This window comes from Cyprinus carpio, chromosome A4 (genome assembly GCF_018340385.1).
Source record: "Cyprinus carpio isolate SPL01 chromosome A4, ASM1834038v1, whole genome shotgun sequence".
NCBI lineage: Eukaryota > Metazoa > Chordata > Actinopteri > Cypriniformes > Cyprinidae > Cyprinus > Cyprinus carpio.
The window spans coordinates 21,511,434-21,518,955 of NC_056575.1; the positions used below are offsets into that span (position 1 = coordinate 21,511,434).

A 7,522-nucleotide genomic window follows, 5' to 3' on the forward strand; every position below is an offset into this window, starting at 1 on the left:
TTGCACACTTACCACTTATGTGGATTTTAGAAAGTGCGAAAAGTGTTCAACCTGCACACTTAACCACCATGTGGATTTCAGAAAGTACACAGATGCTTAGCGTACGTACTTAAAGCTTCCCCAGCATCAGTTCACAGATACCCAGAGGTACTGAACCGAATGGGAGAGGCGAGCTCAAATAAGCTCTGGGGAGCAGAGACTTCAGCAGGATGACTCTCTGAAACGAGAGGAAACCTAATAATGAACAAGAGGAGGCCTGACAACACTCGACACCAAAGACAGTTAGCAAGGCTAATAAAAAGGTGCCTACATTCTTTAGTACCGTCTAAGTGGAGCTCTGAAGAGCAGAGGCTTCAGCATAATGACTCTCTTAGATGAGAGCAAACCTACAACACTCAATCCTAGTTTGAGCTCTTAAGAGTGGAGGCCTCAGCATGACAACTCTCTAGAGCAAGAGGAGGACAGAAGGAGGCTAACCTAGGTACTGGTACCAGCTCCCGACGCTTTCTGCTTCTGGCCCTGTCTAGGCTGGAACTGTTCCCTTAGCCCCTTTCTATTCTCCTTCTATTCCTGCATTCATGTCTCCTCTGTGACCGACTCTTCCAAGGAGGAGGACTGTGAGTAGCCACACTAGCCACCTGGCCCTGTTTCTGACCCGCAGACCAGGATGGGCCAGGTCCCCCCTCGTGCTTGGGCGCAGACATAGACTGGCGTGGTATAAAAATTTATAGGCTGCCGAGTGCGCCTTCACATCCCTGAATTTACCAACCACTGTCTCAATGGATGTGCCAAACAATTCAGTGGTCGAAACCGGCATATCAAGAAGAAACTGTTTTTCTTTCTCCCCGATGTCCAGCAGGTTCACCCACAGGTGCCTCTCCATGGCCACCATTGCCGCCATTGACCTACCAATCGCAGCAGCTGTCTGATTGGTGGCCCTGAGACCCAAGTCTGTGGTGCGGCGCAAATCCTATAATAACTACAAGCCTGCAACACCCATCGACAAACAGACAAAAAACAGATCTCCACATAACAAAACACATAACACAAAGGTTGTGTGCATCATCCGGTGTCAAATAGCGCAGACACTGATCTGCACACTTCCTAAAACGCCTAACATTAGACATTTTCTCATACTTACCACTCACACTTCAGACACAAACGACCCTGAAGACAAAAAAGAGGATGACGTGTTCTACAGGTGCCCTTTTATACCCACAGTCGCTCATTTGCTTACGTCATAGGCTTCCACCTGCCAATGTCAAGTTCATTGTCGTTTTTTCATTCATGCTTCAGACACCGGGCACGCTGACAGGGTTCCCATAGCGCCCTCTAGAGGACGCAGCATGGAATTCCCTTTCGAAAATGAACTCTTTATAAAAGTTCACATTGTTGCAGATGATATATAACACAGATAACATTAATTATTTTTATTAATTATTTAACTCATACTAGTATTGATGTAGAATTCAGCAAAACTGCACACCTGTCAATAATGATGTAAAAACAAGTTTTAGTGTCCCTACACACACGAAACCAGAGCTGCATTTCTGCTCAGACATCACGTTTTAAATAATATGAATGCCATGTGAATATTGGATATCATTATTCAATATCAAGCAACAACTGAACTTTTAGGAAACATCAATCAATAAAGCATTTTTAGGAAATCAAAGAATTTGAACGCATTTTTAATGAACTGAAATGCACCATCCATGAATTAAAATGTTAAAATCACATGATCTATTATTATTAAGAGTTTTAAATTAAAAATTAATTACTTATATTCAATGAGCATTCCTCTCTTTTTTGGTCATGTCTCGTCTCAAGAAGATTATCAGCAGCTTTTCTCTCGTGCTAAAGTCTGTAAGGCTGTTGGGCTCATGAATATTAATCATGTTGTCTGCGTCACGTTAAGTCACTCAATCAAGTCAAAATGATTGGTCACACATGAGACCTGCTATAATCCCACCCTAGTGACCAAATAAAAGGAACACTAAATAGTGTGCTTACAATCAACCGCTGTATTTTCTCTCTCTGTCTGTCTGTGTGCTCATAGAGAGTGAAATGGCAGAAGCCAGTATTTCAGTGGATCAGGACCAGCTCAGCTGTTCAGTGTGTCTGGATCTGCTGAAGGATCCAGTGACCATTTCCTGTGGACACACTTTCTGTATGAGATGCATCTCAGGATGCTGGGACGAGGAGGACTGGAAGAGAATTTACAGCTGCCCTCAGTGCAGTGCGACAAACCTTCAGTCCAAGACCAGATTTGTGTAAATATGTGGCGTTTGCCAAAATTGTGGAGAAACTGAAGAAGACGAGGCTCCAAGCTACTGCTCCTGCAGTTCATCACGCTGGATCTGGAGATGTTCAGTGCGACTCCTGCTCTGAAATTAAACAGAGAGCAGTGAAATCTTGTCTGGAGTGTCGTATCTCTTACTGTCAAATTCATCTTGAACAGCACGAGAATCTCTTCAGAGGTCAAAAACACAATCTGATGGACGCCTCTGAACGCCTGCAGGAGATGATCTGCCCTCGGCATGATGAACTACTGGAAATGTACTGCTGTACTGACCAGAGCTGTATCTGTATGCTGTGTTTGGTAGAGGAACACAACAATCATGTCACTGTATCAGCTGCAGCAGCGCGGACAGAGAAACAGGTAAAGTCCTGCTCACTATACTGCATCTCATGAGCGACAGTTAATGCTGTTCTCTCCTCATTTCTTGTGTGATTCTTCTCTCAATCAGAGAAACTGATGTAATCGGTGCTTTGAGAGAAAATAGAAAAAGGTCTTACCAACCCCAAACATTTTAATGGTAGTGTGGATTTAGTCATAATTGTGTTCTGCAGCGTCATCTGGAGAAGAAGCAGAGAAAGATTATCCAGCAGAAAGAGAAAGAGCTTCAGGAGCTGAGAAAGACTGTGGTGTCTCATAAGGTGAGTTTGGAGAAGAAGAAAGGTTTGAGACTGCTCCAGTGCTGGAGCTCTTTGTGATCGTGATGTGTGTTTTATAACAGCGCTCTGCACAGACAGCAGTGGAGGACAGTGAGCGGGTCTTCACTCAACTCATCTGCTCCGTTGAGAAATGTCACTCTGAGGTGAAGCAGCTGATCAGAGATCAGGAAAGAGCTGTAATGAATCAAGCTGAAGAGCAGCTGGAGAGACTGAAGAAGGAGATCATTGAGCTTTCAGAAACACCGGATCATGTTCATTTCCTCCAGGTAACAGATCTCCTCAAACACTGAGGACTTTAACAAGCTTGTGTGATTACAGAGAGTTTGTGTTTTTGTCTTTGTGTCTGTAGAGTTTGCCGTCGCTCTTTCAGTGTTTTTCTGGATCTACAGAAGGCTTCACTGTCAGTTCTCATCAGACTTTTGATGATGTAGTGAAATTAGTCTCTCAGCTCAGAGACAACCTGCAGTTCTGCAAAGAAGAGAGCGAAGAGATAACTAAAAAAGGTAAACACAGAATCTTGTTCATAAATCAGTTTAGATGCTTTCATTAAATATAAGGTAGTTTAAAGTTGTAGTTTTATTTCATTTTCTTTTAATGTGAGATTCAGATGTGTTTTGGTGTCCGTAGTGAAAAGCTCTCGCTCCTGAATATCACACCAGAAAGCGTTCCTACAGTGTAATTTACTGTGAGTAATTAACACATACTGTATGTGAAATCCAGTCTCATGGGAGACTTTGTTTTACATCAATTAAATAATAGTTGCAAATGTGAAAAAAAAAAAACTGCATCAGTGATGTCACTTTACAGTATTGGAAAAACACATTGGGACATTAATACATATAAAGTTTTGTGCATACAGATATTTTGCAACAGCATTTTGAATTCTTTGTGCTGTGTCTTGTTGTCGTGATTCATCTATATTAATGTCTTGTGCTACAGGAAACATGCATTATATACAGTAGTTTAGGCACAGATATGGGAGATATTTTGAACAGTACATGTGCGCATGTCATTCAGATGGAGAATGCATTTATTTTAACAAATGCTATTCATTTTGATAGAACATATGTGGATTGAAATGAAATTTAGGTTTCATATTGCACACTTCTAACACACATAATGTTATTTTAACATTAACAACTGTAAAAATTTTAGCCTTTAGCAGACAGAAAACTTTCATTCGGTGTCACATCACTATATTCACAGGAGGTAAATACTGCTACCTGTTAAATAATTAGTTTATACTTTTTTTGCACACAGTATTTAACATAGACTTGAATGAAATTCTTCCTCATTTCGTTATGAAGGTTTCAATTGACGATTTTACCAATTAGAGATACAGTCCAACTTTATAATTATAAAATAATATCTCATGTGTTATATTAATGATGAAGAACGATGCACATTACCTTCATCAGATTACCGTCTGTTGACTCTGGATCCAAACTCAGTGAATAATAGGCTTTGTCTGTCTGAAGCCATAGATTAGGAGTGTTTGTGGATCACAGAGCAGCGTCTCAGACACAGTGAGTCCAGACCACATTCATTCAGCCGCTCTGAGCTGTGTTTGGAGGAAATAAACACTCAGCGCTGAAACTGTGTCGTCTAACCAGTTAAATCATACACAGATTCTGCTCAGTTATATTGTTATATCACATGATGAATCAGTAACGGTAAGATGTGTATATGTGACTTAATGTTTTAACTTTTAATAAATGTTTAATAATCACAGATGTATTAAGATGTATCAATAATAATGTGGCGTAAGAGTTGAAAATGAATAGTAAAAAAATGTGAAATTTAACCTTTTTATTGAAATGTGATGTAACTTGTTTGACTGTCAAAAGTGTTGTTTAAATCTCCCAATAAAACATAAAGTGGCAAGAATAAGTTTGTGCATTTAATTCCTTACATTTATATAGTGCTTTTCTGGACACTCAAAGCACTTTACATAGAAAGCTCCTCAACCACCAGCCCTTTGAAAATATCTTCTGCACTGATTACTCTTAAAATATGGTCAGACCTTCATTTAACTTACAGTTATAGACAAACACTATATGACTGAACTACTAACACAAACAGTTGAGACTAACAGAACAAACACAGCTGAACTGAATCTCTTAATGAAGGTAACCATGGCAACTAAGGAGCTACGGGAAAAGAACAAAGGAAAATGGCATTGGCAGACAATGAAACTAAAAACTGAATCTAAACCAGAGACAGACTTAAAACTGAAACAGAATAAAAATTTTTAAAAAACAACACAGACCGTGACAATAATGTATTTAATGCAACATACTTACCATTTCTGCTCAAAATTTAACCCACTTGAAATGAAGACTCTGCAGGGAATCCACTTAAATGAATACTTCCATATAAAATCTTCTAGAAATGTAAACATTTATTTGCATATGATGTTCTCAGTTCTTTCCTCATAGCCAACTTTAAAAATCAAAACTACAAATAAAAAAACAAAACAACAAACAACTCTAACACAGATCTAAAACTCTCACACAGTTTTAAACCCTGTGCGTTTCATGTTTTGACAAAACATAAATGTGCTTGGGATCACACATAGCTAAATATAAAGAACAGAAAATACTGAGTAGCCCTATAATGAATTAAACAGTTAAACGTATAGTGTTCAGGAAAAAAAAAACCTTTCATAGCACAAGACTGCATCTGGAGAATATGTATACCAAAAAACAAATAAACAACATCACGAGCATCATAAAGTTGAATCCATGAAAACACCTTGAAACCACATCCATTTGAAGTCTATTTCAAACCAACAATCAAATGAATTGCATAGCAAAAGGAAATATCATACATGACTAAATATCATACATACGATATGCGATGTAATCAAACAATCTAAAGTAATATGACTGACATTGTACACAGTCACAGCAGCATCTCAAATCAGTGCATCAGTGATTCACGTTTATGAGCTCTTACTAATAAACTGAATGTAATGTCAATTCTGTTGCTTTTATATGAAAATAGGCCTACATATGATGAACAAGACACCCAAAGACAAGTTTTCCATCCATTTTATTTATTATTACTTTGTAGGTATTTTTGAAATATATCAACAATCATTGTATCATTCACATGTAATCATTCATATAAAAACATGATCTCAGAGATAAAAGATCACTGCCAGAGGATGTTGTGTAGATTTTAAAGGGTAACTGATGATGTATTTAAGCTTTCATCATTTACAACTTATCACACACAATTAGAAATAAGACTTTTGGTTATGACTTACATTGGAAACATACAGACAGATGATACAGAAGCTTTAATGTTGGGTGGTATAAAAATAATATTTCATGCATGCTGTGCTTGCAAGTTAGGGTTAATAAATTAACAGAGAAATACAAATTATATATTAATGAGAAGAAAAAAAAAGAATCCATTACATGGCATGATCTTCTCATGTGTTCCTGCTGATTTTACTCAAGAGAAACAAGAAACACTGAAGATGATTCGAGATGATTTGGAGAAGATTCCTAAACATACATCATGATGAACAAAGACTGTCACGAAGTGACTTTTATAGAAATAAATGCTATTTGCTTCTGCTGAGGCTATCAGTCTGTGTCCATCTTAGTTCTTCTTTATTAAAATTGTGTTTAATAACGGAGCAATTCCTGATGAAGAGCAACTTGCCCACAATGTCATCATTTTCACACCAGTATCTGTGTTAAGTGTCCACACAGTTCTCTCCAAATAAAAAATAACATTGATGATCCTGCAGAGAACAATCGTGGCGTTCACTCTCTTCATCAGTATTTGCTAAATGCTACTTCAACAATCATGACCAAAAACAGCGTTCAGTCTTCATCACTCTCAGCTCATAGCACCGTGGATGACGTAATGACCAGGACTTGAGAGCAAAGGAGTAAAAACGAGAGAACATGGATTAGATAGGGCATGCATTTAATAAGAATTAGTAATTCAATATCAATACAAATGGCCTACATCAAGAGGGAAAAGTTTACACTTGCTCCGATTCTGAGGTTTGGAACTTGGCTTTCTGATGACGGAGTGCTGTTTTTCCCTCTCCAGCGATTTCAACATTGTGTTCAGTTGACACAAGAATGGACAGTCTTTCCTGCAGCATGGTGGACCGCAAGTATACTTTTATCAGCCTTTGTTTGCAACTATTTTTGTTGGCAAAACAAAAACAGATAATATTCTAAATAGTCTAAAATGTCAGTCACCTAATATTAGCTTCTTTTTTGTTGAACTGTTGTGTAAAACCAATATCACATTTGCAATCATGTTAATGTTCAGCAAACCACACTCTTGTTTTGCACAACTATAGTATGTTATAAAAAACAAGAACTCATACGGGGCATTTTTTTGCCTCAAGACTCTGTTTATTTTCACAAATAATGTGTGCATGGCGTGATGGCGGGGGTGGAGCGGAGGCCCCTTCTGTTGCGAGGCTCATTTCAAATGAAAACAGATGAAGCAAAGCAAAGGCCTGTACTGGTCTGAAGTACCATCTCATGTCAGCATGAGGGCTCTGTGCTATTTGATGGACCAGCCGCTG

The 7,522-nt window shown here is 38.5% G+C and overlaps 1 pseudogene; it reads left to right on the plus strand.

Moving 5' to 3' along the window:
* The first annotated feature begins 1,911 nt into the window (after positions 1 to 1,911).
* On the plus strand, positions 1,912 to 5,339 carry LOC109047020 (annotated as a pseudogene).
* The last annotated feature ends 2,183 nt before the right edge of the window (positions 5,340 to 7,522 follow it).